Here is a 19,240-nt window from a genome sequence, read left to right as displayed (position 1 = left end):
CTTACTAGTTTGAATCCCATGGACCAACATCCATGCTTTACACTCAGCCCTGGGGAGGTGTCATTTGGAGTAACGGACACTGACGAGTTGCGCTCTGTAAGTCACAATTACCTGTACACACAAGGGGCTGTGAGGTGCACACAATTTCCAACAGTATTATTTCACTGCACAGTTGCAGTGGTCTGCTTGTGGGGTGCCATCTGTCAGAGCTGAGCTACCCACTGAGGTGCAAGCAAGCAACATGATCCTACAGTTCTTTCTCCCACACACTTCTCTCAGGAGGGGCTGAAAGCTTACTGCAAATTGCACACAACTGCTTTCTCAGCAGCTTACCTCTCATGCCACAAATATCTCCCTACTCCCCGGAGATTCTGATTCATGCTATATCCTCCTTTGGTGATATACTGAGAGACACAGGACTAGCTACTTGGAAGGATGCTGGAGTCGATACGCTAGGTGCGCTCTTCCAAGAGGGAGTGTGCATGACATTTTAGCAGCTAGGTGAGGAATACGAACCACCAAGTGGACATTTCTTGGCCTATGGCCATTTAATGGCTGAATTAGAATGGCTGTGGGATATCACAGATTTGGAGCTCATCTACCACCCTCTTACACATACCCTACACCTTATGGGGGGTGGGAGGAGACTGTCACCTGGCTTACCTGAGCTCTTGCACTTACTCCACGGGACCGGCTAATTGCATGCCGTAGAGAGTGAGAAGGGGACATGAGCAGAGACTTTACAGACAAAGAATTGGAGGATGCACTCTTATAGCCAGGGAAAGCTTCCCAAAATGAAAAGTTTCAATGCATCCAATTCAATATTCTCCACAGAGATTACCTCCCACCTGCCACTCTATCCTGCGTGTTTGGCTCCTCATCGACAAACCCTTATGTCAGCAGCTGGGAGTGGACATGATCTACATGTTCTGGGAGTGCGAAGAATCCCAATTGTTCTCGTCCACAGTCTCCACTGCATTGGGATAAACGACTAGTCGAACGTTAATGTGCACGAGGGAAGGAGCACTATTGAAATTGTTCCAATACCCAAAAACGGCAAAGGCCACATCCCGCTTCATAGATCTAGCACTAATAGTGTATACACTAGCTGCTATGAATTGAAAAGCCTCCCCCTTACCAGGCCTAGCTCACTAGTGCGCTGTAACTTTAAAATGTGGACGAGCAGAGGCAGTAGCGCTGCATTGTGAGGAAGCATGCAGCCTGGGTAAATACACAAAAGTAGCATCCTGGGAGACCTTACTCCTAGAGCGCCAAACGTACCTAGACGGACGAGCAACTAACCAACTATGCACAATTACCGAGACCCGTTTACTAATCACCAGTGCTTATTGCGTACACGGTGACCTTGTCCTGTAAAGAAGGCACACAGTGGCTATGTTTCACCTTACCACACCACAAAGTACACTTGTTATTGGTTGTTATTTGTTATTATAAACAGCAAATGAACCTCGTACTCCAGTAATTGATGCACATTCTGATATGTTCCCATGATTTCTTATTAATAACTAAGTACATTCCCATCGTAGTGCATATTATGACTGTATTCTCCATCTCTTCATGTTATTCTAATAAAAATGGTTAAACAAATCTCCTGGATGTTGAAATTAATGTCAACAGCAGTGGTGAGACCTCCAGGAACGAGGGGTCAGAACTGGTCACAGGAGCAATGCCACTTGCAGGACTTGTCACCAACTTCACTTCAACAACATAACCTGCAGATGCTGTCTAATATCAAAAGCAAGGAATTTTCCAGAAATAGGATTTCGACGGGCACAGAATTTAAAACAACTATTGTGTAGATCAGAATTTGTTGACAAACAAAAAATCTAAGCCACATTCTTGGACAGACAGCTCAGCTTTCACACCTGTCACAATTGTAACATTTATGAACTGGGACTTCACAGAACACTAAACATCAGTCTATCCACTGGACAACCTATACAATTTTCACAGTGAATTGACTGTAATGTCCTTTTTGCTATCTATATTATCCTCTGCCCTTGCAACAAACCATATGTTGGCATTACTATCGGATCCCTTCGAACCCCTTCACAAAAACACTACAGGAACATCAACAAGTTCTTCTGTGGACATCCACTCACAGAACACTTAGAGAATGTACATCCTCATAATAAAAGATTATTTTTTGCAGGTATTGAAATCACTGCCAAACCATCATGGGCAGGAAATTGAGAACTCAGATAACAGAGACGGGAAAGTGAATTAATTCTGAAATATCAAATGATCAATAAGGGCCTGAATAAGTTTGCTGAAATTCATTGTTGGGTTTATGAGGAGTAGAGAGATGTTATAATCTTTACTATAACAGATGTATACGTAGTACAGAGACCTTATGTTAATGAGGGTGCTGATCTCTAATGGAAACCTGTTCAGCTTTAGGGTTTCACACAATAACCATTTTCATTTTGACATGATTGGCTACTGTAAATGTGCTTAAGATCACCCCTTACAAAATCATATGGGCCTTACTTTGGGACACACACCTACTAAGTAGATGTTTGTATATTTGTTGTATATTTGGGCTGCGTGTACCGCCACACCCAGTCTTCCTCATGTACCATGAAGACCTTGTCTTTTGTTAATTTCTCTTTCCTACATTATTCTTATTTTCCTACTCTTCAGAGAATTTGTGTTTTTGCATAATGTATTACTATGAGGCCCTCTTGTGGGTGTGTGTACATATATAAACCATTGCACTTCTCGCCCGATTGGGATAACCATGGTATGATGGTCACTACTCTAGCATAAACTGCGGGCTCCTCCTCTCTTTTGAAATCATAGAGATGAAGGGAAATATTTGAGTATATATTCTGTTACATTCAGAAGATTCCAGCCATGATGACAGCCATTAATATATCCAGTCAGGATCCTCCGAGTAGATCTGTGATATTACACAGTGAAGCAGTCCTTTTGGAGTTGAGTGTGCAATATATAGTGACCGGAATGTCGGTTCCTGACTTCTTGCCCTTAATTGTCTCAACTACTTCGAGTGGTCTATTTTAAGATGCCCGCCAAATTGTGCTACCTGTAAAATTTTGAATTGTGTTTTAATTTTGGTGCAGACTTCATAGTTCTACTACTATTTCTTCCAGTATGGAGAATAGGCACATAACAAGGAAATATATCACTTGGGTTTGCCCTGAATTTCAGAATAGCTAGTACCCGGCAAGGATGTGTAGTCTCCATTTTAATTCAACATGGCCCCTAAAATCACCTTAACCCTAAGAGGTATAGTTTTTTCCATACCTGTAGTCCTTATCACGTATCCATCACCGGTTGATCTTCACGGCCCGTGGTTACAACTGAGTCGGAGCATTATGCTTGCGAGGGACACCTGGGACTGAAAGACTGCATGAGGTATTTCTATTTATGGATATGGGGCTGCCCAAGTGCTTGGTATTTCTTAGCTGCCCTTCACCATGAATATGACTCTCCTGCCTGAGCCTTAGACTTCGTTTTTCCTTTCTGACTCCAAAGATTATTGTTCCCAGTTCCAGGACTGGCACGTAACTGGGGGGTTAGTTATTTTGTTGAATCTAAGTTTTTGGGCCTTGGGGATCATTGGATAAGGTTATTGCAGTATGCCTCCCACTGCCCCATGGACCGCGTTTTTTAATCAGGGATAAAAAAAGTGATACTTGTTCCCAGCATCCCCACCGAGACCCCATGCAGGTATTTCCCTTTGCTTAGTGTGTATCACTTCTGGTGTTTGTAGACAGTAGATCATTTGCGCAGCACTTTATAACAACCAATTTAATGTATTTCTGCTTGTCTCCAGATTTTAGAAACATTTTCTTCTATTTGAAACCTGATGTAGAATGATATTATACATTTGGTAAGCTGTGCCTTCTTTTTTCTTTTGGGTGCCTCTGCACCTTTTCTATACCTTATCCAACTTTTTGGTGACTTCTGGTCTTGGACTTCTGAGAAGCTTTGCATTACCTGGTTAAGGATTCAAGGTTCTCCCCCTGCACAATCACTATCCTTTGGGCGAATACAGGCACTCATTATTATTTTCAGATTATGACTGCTTGCCTCTTCTTTTTTAGTTATACCATGCTTGTTTTATGGAATCTAACTGGTATCTTTAATGATGAACCTTTGAACTTGGAACTATGCTCGATATTTAACATATATGCTGATTCTCATAACCTATAATTTGTGGGAATAGGGAATATGTATGATGTGATTACTAAAGTATAAAAATGTTGTGCATATATTATTTCTTATATATTATTCCCTTAATGATATTTGTAACTTCACATGCATTGGGACAATTGTTTATGGCATGGATTAGACCTGTTCCCATTATATGATGGGATCCATATGTATAACTGCATTTTCTAAAAACTATTCTTGCTAATATTTTCATTCTTTCATTATTTTTTTTTCTCTTCCTCTTTCTCTTTACCCTACTCACTTCTTTCTATATATTTGTATTTTACTTCCTTGTGGTTAAATTATGTCGTATATCATGGCCTATGGTTGGGTGTTGTGTTACTTTTGTTACTATTATATTCACTGTATATGTTTCTGTTATTTTGTCACTAATTGTTCTATGAATAATTCTTATTGATTAAACTCTATATCCAGCCTTGAAAAAGCCCCAGGCTTACTAGGACACTAGGGGATGAAACTGATGTTGGCTGTATGGTTGCATGTTTAAAGGGTTATTTGGAGAACAATAAAATAATTTATGAGATTTATCTCAATAAAGGAATTGATTTTTGCACGAATAAACCTGAGAGCCTGTACCTACTATTGGATTGATATAGGATCTAAATATTTTGGATTTTCAGCTTTTTCCTGTACTACTGAAATTTAGTGAGTTGTATGGGTTAGGGGTATCCCATTCTTCAGCACAGCTGATCGCCTAAATTATCCATTATTTAGACTTTCACCCCTGTGCTCCAAAACACTCGAATATAAGCACACTGTTGGCGCAGGGTGGTGCTGGTAATGCTTGGGCATAGCAGAAAGAAAAGCAACCACTTCCACACCTTCTCTGCACCTCATCGTCAGTAGACCATCTCCCAGCAGTCTGACTGTACCTGTTCCCCAACACCTACCCCTTCCCACCCAATCCTCGGCAAGACTGAGGGAGGAGGAGCTGAGTGGTTTTAGGCTTCAGTATGGTCCAAAATAGAGTGCTGATTTCAGGGTAAATAAAGTAAACCAAGCAGTCCCGCCTGGCACAAGGATGTCAACCGTCTTTCCAGGCCTCTGCGGCTCCCGGCCTCCATCCGCCATAGTGCCAAGTCACATCCTGTCACTGATTGCAAGTCAGCAGGCAGCTATGTTGGCCAGCCACCTGCCCTCTGTTTTTTGACAGCACTGAACCTTTTCTGCCACCATGACACAGAGATTGTGCGTTTATCATTGTAATAATACAACTTTAAATTAGGCCCTTAGTAATTTTCTTTAACGTAAGACCACTACAATATAATATAATGAATCCATAGAATTAACCACTATTTTACAGATATTAGAACGAATTTACTTTCAAATGTTAGTTCATCGGCTATATTGTTAACCTCTTGTTTAATACTTTAGAAATGTATTTGTTTTTTTTTGTTTCCTTGTTCTTGACCCCATATTGTTCTTTTCTTAATTTTTTGAATTTTGTGTGTTGTTTCCACCCTCTCAACTCTTGGAGGGAAGTATTGAGCGCATTCAAGCTACTAAAAAGTGAGTCACAGGTGCTTATAGAGTCTTGGACTCATCTTTGTTTGCTGTGGAAGCATGGGTATAGTATACAGAAGCATTTGCCCCTTTTTTTACTATATAATTCTAGAGACTTCCCCACACATAAACCCCAGAGGTGTATTTCACTCCAGATGCCAGTTAAAATTTTGGTCAATATATTTATGAACTCCCTGCAAAAACATTAACTTCTTCCTATGAGTTTGATGCAGAGAAGCACTTTTGAAAAGTCAGCTGTGCATGGTAGCAGTTCCCCAGTCCATTTACCTTCAGGACTACAACACCCAGGATTTCAAAGATTAGACAGCAATTGTGCACCCCATAACCTGTCATATATGCAATCAAGTCATAGAAGTGTCAATGCCATCTAAAGGTACACTGACTCAAGCTGTCCCAGTTTATGAGGAACATTCATCCTAGGATTGACCACTTCTCCAGACCTGAATAGTGTACCTATAAATCATTGTTTTCAGATGTGTTATTGTCATTGACTCAAACTATGACTACAACACCCAGAATGCATAAGGCTACTACACAAAACTACAGGAATGGAAACAGTGCCCATTTTGATGACTACCCTAATACATTTCATTGTGGGACTAGGGAGTAGAGTAAAAGCTTGTGCATGCAAATAAGGTGGTGTGTGTTTGGGCCCATTTAATGAACTAAGCAGAGCAATACTTGGTGCGGAGTGGTGAGTGACAGTTGAGGTTTTCTGCACGTGGACATGGGAGGATGAATATGTGAGGTGTCCTTGGTGATATGGTTGAAGTGGGTATTGAAATTGGTGTGAGTTGTTTGAACACATTTTAAGGTTTGCCTTCTACTGGTAAAATGTCTATGATTGATTTCAAGTGCAAGATATAATCCATATGATCTTTAGTCCAAACAGGTGCAGTCAGGTGTGACTCATGTTATAATGTTCTGCATGTCAGATTTGATTACCTTCCTTTTGTTGATTAAATCTCTCTTCTCTGTTTAATGTACAGACAAAAAGGCTTTTGGTATCTCCGGGCCTGAGCAGCTAAGATGGAGAATTTGTCCCGATATGCTCCCTGACCGATAGCGATAGCACCGGAGGGTGCAGTGTGCTGCAGCGCGGCAACATTAGAGGCATGTACAGAGGCATTGGAGTGCTGTTAGGAATCAAGAGGGCAGTTCAGGACTGATCCACATACCCCGGCTTGTGCAGTAAGTAAGGGCCACAGCCACCCCATGCTGATGTACTGTACCTAGCTGAGCCAGCCCAGGGGCCCAGAAAACAGCTAGAAGGCACACATTTTTAATGGCTGGGAGAAGTGAATGAAACTCCAGTCGCATTGGAGTTGGCAGGAGGCCCCCTAAGTGGCAGTTCAGGTCACATTTAAGGTCACAGATGAGCCTGGAGAGAGTCGATAGTGGCAAAACAAGGGCTCAAGTGGGCCTCCCCCAACAGGCCTGATTTGAAGATGGTCCACTCTGGTGGAAACTACAGAGAACTGGCGCACCCAGCAGTGGCATAGCCAAGGTAGATCAGCGCCACCAGACCTGGGGGCCAAAGGAGTAAGAGGGTGCGAAAGCCAATGGATCCAGAGAGCACTTACCCAGGTGAAATAGTGAGTTAGGGGGGGCACTGATGCCTGCTCAGCTCCCGTCCCCATCCTACAGCTTCTCTTCCCCAACCTCTTCTTTGCATGACCTACATACCTAATTGGAGGGGGCCAAAGGAGACAAGGCCTTTCCAAAACCATACTGCAAAATCTACCAGCAGTACGATATGGGGCTGCATCTCCCCCCGGCAGACTTTCTATGAATACCTGAGGTTCCTCAGCATGGCCTGGGCCACTACATAGGTGTTGAGGCCACAGAACAGCAGCCGGAGGCTGACTGCGTGTGCTGCTCAGCTGAATGACCCCTGAGCAAACAGGTTGGCTCCTTGTCGCACTGGGCATAAGTGATGACCCACAAAAAGCAACTGGCCACATACAGGGGCCTGATCACTCACTTCTTTTTTTCCTCACATCACAGCCGAGGGGCCTTCAGGGACCACACGTGATGAGCTGAGGAAGCCCTGCAGGGCCAAACTAAGATGGACAAATATACATTTTCAGACAGTATGTTGGTAATCCTCTAGGCTATTCAAGACTCCAAGCTGCACTGGGAAAGAAAATAGGGGAGGTTGGTATAGATGTAGTACTGCTTCCTCAAGATCTTTGCCAAACAGTGGACCACATGACCGACATGAAAGGGAGAATATTGAAGTTGGAGGACACAATGGCGGATATATCCTCAGAAGTGGCCCGTTTGACCCATAACACCAAAACGCTGCAAGAACATAAGGAGAATGCTAAAATTAGGGCCTACCATAATAATCTCCCCTTAATTGGCTTTCTGCAAGGAGTAAAAGGTTTGGCTCTGAAGACTTTCCTGGAACAATGGATCCGTTCATGGATAAAACCCAAAAGGCTATCCTGTTTCTTCTTCAGGTGAGCCCACAGAAAATTAGCCCAAAAGCCACCTCCTCGGTCCCACCCCACCTGTTGAAAACCCGCTTCTTGAACTATAGAGACCATGGTGCTGTCCTGAGAGGTGCAACAGTGAAAAGCCAATTGTTGTTCCATTCGGGGCACATAATGATTTTCCCTGATTATACCGTCACAATGAAAACTGTACAACCAGGTGAAACAAAACTTCTGTGCTATTCAAGTGTCATATATCTTCCTGTACCCCACCAGGCTGCGGGTAATTCATGACTCTATGTCTGTGTTTTTTGACAATTCCTAAGAGGTTTGGGCCACTCACACTGAGCAGCAGCCCCTACCTGTCACTCTGCTACAGAGATGGAAATTGGCTACTCCATCCATGACAACAGGCTGCAAGCTGAAGGGGCCAAGGGAGAAGCGTCACTGGAAATTGTCACATTGGATATAAAAGGGGCAATCAGACTTGAAGATCTCCATAGATTTCGAAGGGGAGCAAAGGGTCCAACCAGTGATCAATTGACCCATGCACCAGCTGAACTCTATTAAAGACAAAGAGATGGGTCCAGACTGTAACTCTGCTTCTGACTAAACGTTTTCTTTTCTGCACACCAGCACCACTATTTCATATGACAAATATGCTAGTCAAGCTTTCTCAAGGGGCTGTGGATGGGTGATTCGCCTAACCCAACTAAATACATCACTCCCTATTTGGATCTAGGATTAAGTTGGGATTTGACAAGAGATACTTCTTCAGGGTGGGAATTATAGGGTGGGGGCAGTTGGTGGTCTGGGGTTTGTTTTTATGTTGCAATTAATCACTTTGTTTAAGTTATTTGGTTGCTTGCTGAAACTGGCCATCACCAGACCCTCCCTTGCCGCTAGATTTGACTCTTTATCATTGCAAGGCTGGGCCCTTTGGGACCTCCCCAGTAGAGGGGGCAGACACCTCACAAAGATCCATTATGCCACTTCATTACCAACACCGTGAGGGCACACTTGGCCATGACTTGGAATGTCAGGGGTTTGTTAGGCTGGATTAAGAGGGGGGCTGTATTACAGTTTGCACAAAGGCAAAATCCTTCAATCTTGCTGCTCCATGAAACCCACTTACAGGGCCATACCTGCCATTTCTTATACCATAGGGGCTACGACAGGATGTACCACGTGGGCTACATAAAGGCTCACAGGAAGTGGCCATTCTTCTGCATAGGGTGCTGCCCCCTGTTAGTGACACTGTCACGCAGAATGATCAGGGCTGATATGTGATCCTTGAGGGCTCCATGGAAGGAATATCATACACTATAATCAGTATATATGGTCTACCAAACCCACAAAATTCCCACCCCGGCTACCCTTAGGAATCTGATTGCTTCTCTTTCCTGGAATGACAATCATAGGGGTGACTTCAACTATATCATGGCTCAGCAAGATTGGTATAGGCCCTCGAGACAGGGAAATGGCCAAGCAGAGTGGTCCATGAGGATGGGACTCAGTGACTTGTGGTACATTTGGAATCTGGGAAGACAAGACTACACCTTGACCTTTTACGCACTACATGATCTCATACTGCCCCGTGGGATTTTGTGCCATGCCCCGGTGATGGGTCAATTTGGTACCCCGAACAAAGAGGACCATCCCGTATGACATCTTAACATCTGGTTCTTATCTGAAGAACACTTTTTGAATGTCTGTCGTGCACGTCACATGTGTGCTGGTGGGTGGCCCCTTGAAGGGTGGAGCGCATAGCCTTTAAGGCTATGTGCGGCACCATGATGACTGCTGGTCGTCAGTGTTCCCACCCCCTCCCATACTCACCTCTTTTTTTTTTTTTATTACTTTTCTTTTATTGTTAATAACACAATATGGTACAAAGTCAGTGGGATCAGGGTCCCATCATTCGAAAGTAATTGCACATCAGTGATATTAGAAAACCAGAGAAGAAGAAAAACGCATAAGGCACAAACAAGGTATCAGTCGTAATATGAATACCTGAGGCAGAGTTCACTTCCAACATATTTTAGGCTATGTGGGGGGATTTAAAGAGGATAAAGATATAAGGATGAGGGGTAGGTTGTACCTGTTCAGGCGAGGGGACCGGGGAGTGCCACCTTGGGGAGCAAGGGATGTCGCTGCGCGGATAATGGGTGTTGTAGCTCATGTCAACTCTGTGGTCAGTTTCGGCTGGAACCAGGTGACTATCAGACGACATAGGAAGAAGGATCTATCATGGAGGTCTGTTTGGAGTGTTGCTGGAAGGCGACGTTCGGACTCTAGTGAGTATTTAGAAAGAGACGTGGGGATAGGGGACGAGGGGGAGAGAGAGAGAGAGAGGAGAGAAAGAAAGAAGGAAAAAGGAAGAGAATAAAGAAGAAACAGTAGGAAAAGGGGGGAGAAGGGGAAGAAGAGAAAAGAAGGGGAAGAGGGGAAGAGGAAAAAAGAAGAGAAAAGAGAAGAAAGAGAAGGGGAGATAAGGAGGGGGAGAGGGGGAAGAGTACAGAGGGAGGGGGAGGTACGGGAGCGAGAGTAGGGAAGCGAGGGGGAGAAGGGGGAATAGACGCATGTGGGGGAGGGGGGGAAGGGAAGGGAGAAGGGAACAGTGGTGGTTCTGGGTAGGGTACTATTGCCCCCTTGTAAGGAAGGGAGCCCATACCTGTAGGAATATTTGAGCTTGGTCTTATAAGTTATAGATGATCTGTTAATGCATAGCAGTGCGGATCATGGCTGTAATCCATTCCTCCGGAGTTGGGGGGGTCTCTGACCGCCAGTGTCTGAGTATGCAAATTTTTGCAGTAGCTAACGCTGTGTGCAACAGTCTCTTGTGTGGTCTAGGGAGGTCTGGTAGGGAGGTCGTATCTTGCAGAAGTATGAGGGCAGGGGGAAGTGGTGATGGAAGTGACATTACTTCAGCCAGAGTGGAGCTCACAGCATCCCAGAGTGGTCGTACTGTTGTACAGTTTACTAAGATATGTATCAGGTCACAGGATGTTTCTGGACATCGCCAGCAGTTCGCATGCGGGAGGAGTCCGGTCCTATGCAGTTTCGCTGGGGACCAGTGCCATTCATGTAAGATTTTGAAGAGGCAGAATTTCAAGCATGCTTCCCGGGTACCTCTGTCTAGTGCCTCTAGGATAGCTTCCCAATCATCTGGGTCTAGATCCTGCTGCAACCGGGTTTGCCACCGTAGACGTAGTTTGTCCATTAGCGGTTGGGAGTAAAGCCGTTGAATAATTAGATCATAGAGACCCGACATTACTCCCTTGTATTGTCCCCATTGCTGCAGATAGGCCACTATCGGTGAGGGCAGGGATCCCCGCAGTGGAGGTGTATTCCCTCGGGAGAGACAGTGCTTGAGTTGCATGTATCTCCATTCCTGGTTCGGGTGTAGGCCGAACTCCTCCGGTAGCTTGGGGAAGGGTTTGAGCACATCGTTCTCCAGGACCTGTGAGAGGGTGAGGATGCCTGCCTGTTTCCATTGCAGCCAATGGAGCACCTCGCCACCAATGCGTAGGCCACTGTTGTGCCACAGGGGCGCTTGGGCGTGTATGAGGGGGTGGACCCCAAACAGTCGGTGGGCCCTTTGCCAGGATGCCCTGGTCGCCGCCAGGATTGGGTTCACTGAGTTAGTGGCTGGGAGGTCTGCATGGTAGGGTCCACCGAGTCCTTCGTTCGCAGCCAGGAGTAGTTTTTCTACTGCTATCCACAAGGGGGGGTCTGGTATATTCAATAGTGTATTGGATAGCTGAGACATTTGGAGGGCTAGAGAGTAGTGTTCCACCGATGGGAGTCCCATTCCCCCGTTTTTGCGGCGGGTCAAAAGCTTGGCTGGTGATAGCCGTGGTCGCATTGTGCCCCACACAAATGATCTAATTAGTGTATTGATGCCTCTTAATGTGGAGAGGGGCACTTGTAAGGGCAGGAGACCTAGGATATAGGTGAAGCGGGGTACCGTCACCATTCTAACCGCTTGTACTCTGCCCCACATGGAGAGGCCTAACTGGGTCCATTTCGCAAAGTCTAGTTTCGCCCGCATGATGAAAGGGTCAATGTTGTCCGCCACCATGTGTGCCAGTCCAGGGTTGACAAGCTCTCCTAGGTATTTAAGACGTTTGGCGTCCACCGGAATGGGTAGCCTAGGAGTGCCGCTTTTGTGGTTACTCGCGATAGCGGGAGTGCCTCGCTTTTGTCCCAGTTAATACGGTATCCCGATAGGGCTGCAAAGTCCTCGATTACCTCTAATAGGGCCGGTATGGATCTTTCCAAGTCCGTGAGTGTTAAGAGGATATCGTCAGCGTAGAGATATATCTTGGAGGTGCCTTCGGGTGGTGGTAGGCCGGTTATGGAGGGGGAGGACTGGATGGCTGCCGCCAAGGGTTCCATTGCCAGAAGGAACAGGAGAGGTGAGAGGGGGCACCCCTGCCATGTGCCCCTTCGGATAAGGAAAGGGTCTGAGAGGAAGCCTCCGCAGTTGACTCTGGCCGCGGGTTGATCATAGAGCAGTCGTACCATGGAGATAATTTTGTTGCCTAGACCAAATCTCTCCAGGGCCGCAAATAGATAGGGCCATTCTAAGCAGTCGAATGCTTTTTGGCGTCTAAGGACAGGGCCAGCTCCGACTCCGCGGAGTCTCTGGACGCCCATAAGGTATGGCACAGGGTTCGTAGGTGGTTCCTAGACGTGCGGCCCGGTACAAACCCCACCTGTGTATAGTGTATTAAGGACGGGATTACTTTACGTAGTCTGTTTGCCAGGACGCTTGCTAGAATTTTGATGTCCCCGTTTAGTAGAGAGATGGGTCTGTAGCTGCCGCATAATAAAGGATCTCTCCCAGGCTTCGGTATGACAGCTATTGTGGTATTATTGGATATGGCCCCTAGTGTTTGTGTTTCGCAGGCTTCATTGATGGCTTCGCATAAGATATCAATCGCCTCAGCCCCTACCCATTTATAAAATTCTGCCGGGTATCCGTCCTCTCTGGGTGATTTGTGGTACGGGAGGTCAGAGATGACTTTATCTATCTCCTGTCTGCCTTCTAATAGGCTACGGCCATCGTCTGTTAGGGAGGGGAGGTCTAGCTTCTTTAAGAAGGTGGTAGCTTGCGCTAGGTTGGTTGTGGTTTCCGGCGGTGTCTATAGAATTGGGCAAATTCGTTTGCAATGGCCTGCGGGTGGGTCAGTATTTCCCCGGAGGGAGAGCGAATGGCTGGGATGGCTAGAGCGGCTGTTCTTTGGCGGAGTTGGTCTGCAAGCAGTCTTCCCGCCTTCTCACCCTGTTCATAGTGTCTCCCTGGGAGTCTCTGTAATGCAAATTCGGCCTGGGTGGTGTATAGCTCATTAAGGGCCATTTGGGCTTGCTCTAGACTTCGGCGGCCTGGAAGGGAGGGGTGTGTTGTGTATTGTCTGGTTAGTCTGCGTATGTCGAGTTCCAGAGCCGCTTGTTGCTCTTTTCTGTCTTTGTTCGCTGTCGCCGCATCCCGCATGAGCTGTCCCCGTATCGAGGCTTTGGCTGCGGCCCGCATAGTTCGAATTGAATCAACCGTACCGAGGTTGTCGTGGGCGAAAGTGGTCGCATGATCCTGTAGCTGCAACTTACCTTGGGGGGATCGATATCGATGGATCGCTAATCTCCAGGGTTTTCGGCCCGGGGATACCAGGCCTAAGCGGATGGCTATAAGGACTGGGGAGTGGTCTGAAAGGCCTCCCTCCAGTATGTCGTCCTCCAAGGTGTGGGCCACAAGGTTATGGGATAGGAGAAAGTAGTCGATCCGTGATTGGGTACCGCGCACCGGCGAGAGAAACGTAAATTCTCTGTCTGTTGGGTGAGTCAGCCTCCAGTGGTCAACCAAACCATTATCCGCGAGTATATCAGCCTGAATGGCCCTGTCTGCGTTGTTACTCGTGTCTAGAGGCCCCGTCCTGTCCAATGCTGCGTCCCTTGCTAGGTTCCAGTCTCCTCCTATAACGTAACAGGATGCCCCTATCTCGGTTAGAAGTCGATTGAGCTGGAGAAAGAAGAGGCGTTTGGGACCTGTTGGTGCATAGACTGACCCCACACAGAGTGTTGAGTCCCTGATTTTCAGCTTGGTAAATATGTATCGGCCCTCAGGGTCCGTCCACGATTTGATGACCGTGAAAGGGAGAGTTTTACGTAAGAGGATCGCCACCCCGCTTTTATTGGGACATTCTCCGTATCGGGGGAGGGTGGGGTGCAGCTAAACAGGACGGTTCCTACCCAGTCACGTCGTAGTCTATCCGATTCAAGACTGTCTAGGTGTGTCTCTTGTAATAAGGCGATGTCTGCCTGCTTAGAGTTAAGGTAGGATAGGACTTTCTTCCGTTTGATAAAGTGGGTAAGGCCGTTTACGTTCCATGATATCACCCTGAGGGGAACCACCGGTGCTCCCATCTGGTTGGGCATCCTCGTTTCCTGTGTCCGCCCACCCGGGGGTATGAGCTCGGGGGAGTGGGGTGGACTCTGTTAACTGAAGAGGATGTCGGGGGGGAGGGTGGGGTGACGGGTGCGTTGAGTACGAAGAAGAGTTGAAAAGAGAATAAAAAGAAAACAGTGGGGAAAGAAATAAAGAAGAAGGTAAAGAAGGGAGACCGGGATACGAGTCCCGAAGTACACGAACTTTAACCGGCGGGTCTAAAACCTAGGCCAACTGAGCTTCGACGCCGGGGGGGGGGGCGGCGCCCACGGGGCACCCCAGACCTCCGCGTAGATGCCTCCAGTCATGTCCAGAGGGGGGCGTTTGTGACCAGAGGACGGGGGGAGAGGGGAGGTCGCATAATGGCCGCGTCCCTGTGTGGGGGGGGGATGGGGGAAGCTCGAAGAAAGGACAGAAGCAGATGTTGTTGTTATTGAGGTCGCTTCCCCTTGGTTATTCTGAGGGGTTGTGGCATGTATATGCTCTGGGACTTAGCATCTGTGGTCTGTTCTGCTTTGCACCAGCGCCCATCATTATATCACTATTGCGTTTGTTAGTAAACCGGGGTCTAGAGCTCAAAGCCCAGTTCAGAATCATTTTGCCCCAACCCTGCCAGGGCAAGCCAGTAGTGTGCAAAGGTAGTGCGTCATTTCCCATATTTTCCAGAGGACATTATAGATCCTGATTCTAGATGGAAGAAGTGATATGGGATATGGTGAGTGTTACCCGACATGGAGGGGAGGGACGTTGAAAAACAAGAGTAAACGGGGGCCAGCAAAAACTATCACACTATCCGAACAGTCTAAGCAGTCCAAGGCGATTAAAGCCTTCCGGGGGGGGGGGGGGCAGTTCTCTGTGGTACAATGTCTGAAGAGTATATATTAAAATAGAGTACTCCTCATTTCTCTGAGTCAGGACTCTTTCGTCAAATAGTTCCTGTGTTTCCTGCAGCGTTTCTATGACAGTCTGTGGTTGTTGATATCGAGGGCTTGTAGGAAAACTGTGTCCGTGTTGGTTTCAGGTAGCAGGCACCTAGGGTTTCAGAGGGGATCGGTACTTGTCTCTGTCTGGCAGCTGTGTGTGCATCGCTACCGCCTGTAGGACTTGGCCCCTGTCATCAAAACTCTTTGTTAATGTCTCCAGGTCTCTGCCCCTGGTTTGGGGGTCTGTAGTAGGTCTTCCGTCGGTGTCCGGAGCAATTTCCGATTTGCCCATTCCCCTAGTTTGGTTCTGTGTGTCTTGGGGGGGGGTTGGGTTGTTGATTTCATGGGTTGTGTCGGGTCATGCAGCCCCTCTAGGAATGACTTAAGGTCCTCTGGGTCATAGAAGGTTTGTGACTCTCCGTTCTTAGTTATCCACATCCTGGCTGGCTCGAAGAGGCCGAATTTAACGTCCAGGTGGCGAAGGCGAGGGCGAAGGGAGAGAAAGGCTCTTCTTCGATCTGCTGTTTCTTTGGAGAAGTCTGCTGAAAGACGGATTTCGAGGGGACCGAGCCGGAGTGGGCCTTGCCTTCGGGATAACTGTAACAGTTGGCGGACCTGCCCGTGCCGGAGGAAGCAGGCTAGGATTGCGCGAGGACGATCTTTTCCGTTTTGTCTCTTGAGACCAAGTCTGTGCGCTCTTTGAAATTCCAGAGGGGGGTCGAATGTTATGTCGGCTAGTTTGGGAAGCGTGTCTCGCAGGTAAGAGAGGATATCTGTACCCTCAATGCCTTCCGGGAATCCAAGGAAGCGTATGTTGTTTCTGCGGCTTCGGTCCTCAAGGTCGGTTAACTTGCTACGAAGGTACAAGAGTTCCTGATGTCTGTCAGTCTGTAAGATCACTTGACTTTCCACAGCCGCTACTCGATGGTCCAGTCCGGAGATTTGTGTCTGGAAGCCCGCTATTTCTAGGCGCATGGATCTCGTTTCCGCTGTTAATGCTGATATGGCAGTGTCCATACCTTCCAGTTTGCGGCCTACTGCCGATATCTCCTACAGTATACGATCCATTGATGCTCCTTGAGTGTCTTCTGACATGGTGTCATGTGAGGGGAGTGGAGAGTCTGTGGTAGCAGGGTGTTTCTGTTGGTGAGGGCTTCAGAGAAGAGTAGTTGGCGAGCAGGTTTACACTATACTTTACCCGCCGTCTTGCCTCTGGGCATTGCGGGTTTCTCCATGCAGGTGAGGATCCAAGAGGGGTGCCTGTCCGTGCCTCAATGAGGGTGATCAGCGTGGGCGTGTGGGCAGCAGAGGAGAGAGGGTGGCGGAGGGGGGGCGAGGGGGGTTCAGAGTAGTTGGTGAGTTCAGGTGAGTACCTCTCCCAGTGGCCTCCTGGGAGGGCTGTCGTTGATGTATATATACGAGGGGAAGGATCTCGGTGTTGGCTCTATAGCGTTCAGCGTCCCACAGGGCTGTTCTGTGGGGAGAGGAGTTGTTTTGGAGCCGAGGTCCGATGTTATTCCTGGCTCTCTGTGCTCTTCATGCCTCGTTAGTTCTAGCTTTGTTGGAGGCTACAGTGGCTCTTCACTTTTCCTGTTAGTGTGGTATTGCTTCTTTTGTTGTTATGTTTGTGTTGTTCGTTTTCCTTTCTCTATCTTTTTCTCCTCTTTTTTTTTTCTTTTTTATTCCTTACTCCTTGCCCCCTCCTGTGCTTGCCCCTCTTTTTATTAGGTAGTGTTTGCTCCTTTGCTCTTTGCCTTCTCCTCTTCCCGTTGTTTTCCTCCTCTCTCCGCACTTTGCTATATTCCTCTCTCTCTCTCCTCATTCCCGGCCCCTCTCTCACTCATCCACCACCCTCATCTCCGTACTTCTCTCATCCTCTCTCACTCACCGGCTCGGCCCTCACCTCTCCATCCTCTCCGGGGCCTCTGTCGTTTCTCAGGGGGCCTTCTCTGAAGCAGGTAAGGCTGGGGTGTGGGGGTAGCCGTCCGTTGCACTCCGCTGGTGGTGAGGCCTCTTGTCGCCGCTCCCGTCACCCCCGGCAGAAAGGGGAAGGTTGGAGAGGCACCGGGCCACCTCCTGTTGTTGTTCTGGGCCGTGATGTTGGTTGGCTTCGTTCTGCCCCTCTGGCAGCGATCGATAGAGAGGAAGGGAGGGGGCAGGCGGTGTCTCGGCCTGTTGTCGGCTCCGGGGGCCGCAGATCAGCCACCGTCAAGGCGCAGGTAGGGACGGAGGGCGCGCTCCCCCACCTCGGGTTTCAGCGAGGGACGCGTCTCTCCATGTCGGGGTGATTCCTCACTCAAGGCCGTGGCTCAGAGGCTTGCCGTAGGCCTCAAGCCTGCTCCCCTTGCTCCGCCCAGCGCCTCCGGAGAGGGCGCTCCCCCGCGTCACAGATGTCGGCCGTTCGTCGTCTCCAACTCCTATGTCGGCCCCCGCTGCGTTCGGGGGTCCCCTGGAGCGCCTCCAGCGCCGCCGCCACCGCCGCGTGGCCCGCCGCCGTGCGGAGCTCGGCTCTCAGGCGGCCATCATGGATCGCGGCCAGACCACGCCCCTCCCCATACTCACCTCTTGTTGGCCGCCCTCCGGCTTTTCTCTGTGAACTGCTTATTGAGCGCTCAGTGTCCTTGCCAGCAATTGTGGTGGTTCCCTCCTTGCCATCAAGCACATTGGTTCTCCTGCTGCTACACATCTGTATCCTCTGACAACCTGCAAAAGACAATCAAAAGGCATTTTCCAAGCGGCAATCTATGCATTCTGGTAAAATGTAGGAATTGTACAAAAGTGAAAGGAAAAATTACTTAGCCAATGGAGTCTTGTTGAAAGGACTGGTGAAGTCAACCATTTTTCATTTGTTTCTACAAAGAAGAAAAACAAAACATATATTCATTTACAGCAAACATGAACAGAGTCATATTGAGGCAATGGAAGCAGATTTAAACTTAAGAACCATTATATGAACATTGATTCACTGTCAAAAATACTGATGTTTATTTATCTATCTAGATACGTAGAGCCTTTACACTTAAATTTATAGCATACAAAATTCTAGCCTACCAGGAACCAGCATCTAAAAAGGGAGAAGGGACATTAGAAACTGAAAAAGACGATCACCATTGCAAGGTGCAAATCTGGTGTTAGCCATGGTTAAGGCTCGTCCCTTCGTCCCAGTGGGGTCAGGTGTGACTATTCTTGAGTCCATTTGATTTGCATTGAAGTAGGGAATTACATTATGTCCATATCGCTCCTGCAAAAAGGTATCAGGCCTGACAATCTGGTTGAGAATTTGAGAACCTTCCCTGACTTAAATGAGGGTTCTCTGGACTTGGCCTGAATGCTGTGGAGGCGTGCAAAGCCACATTGAGTGGTACCTCCTGCTCCTATGTAGAGGGGATGGCATGTGAAAAATGGAGCTGTGTTACAGATCTAGAGGCATTAATACTGACACAGGAGTGGGGGGAACCAGAATAGGATGATAGATTTGATGCAAAGCAAGCTTGAGATAGACAGAAAAACTGTATTGCAGCTGCATTACCTCATTACTATGTAGTGCTATATACAGCCCAGGCCAGCCCGGATCACAAATCATTGCCCCCCAGTGGTTGACATTCCAACATCTCATCTGCTGACTTCTGCAGAGAGAACTGCCTTAGAACAAGCAATAACACTTGAGGAAGTGGGTGACCTGGTAG

The sequence above is a fragment of the Pleurodeles waltl genome, chromosome 10, assembly GCF_031143425.1.
Source record: "Pleurodeles waltl isolate 20211129_DDA chromosome 10, aPleWal1.hap1.20221129, whole genome shotgun sequence".
Lineage (NCBI taxonomy): Eukaryota > Metazoa > Chordata > Amphibia > Caudata > Salamandridae > Pleurodeles > Pleurodeles waltl.
Note: the sequence above shows the minus strand (reverse complement) of the source record.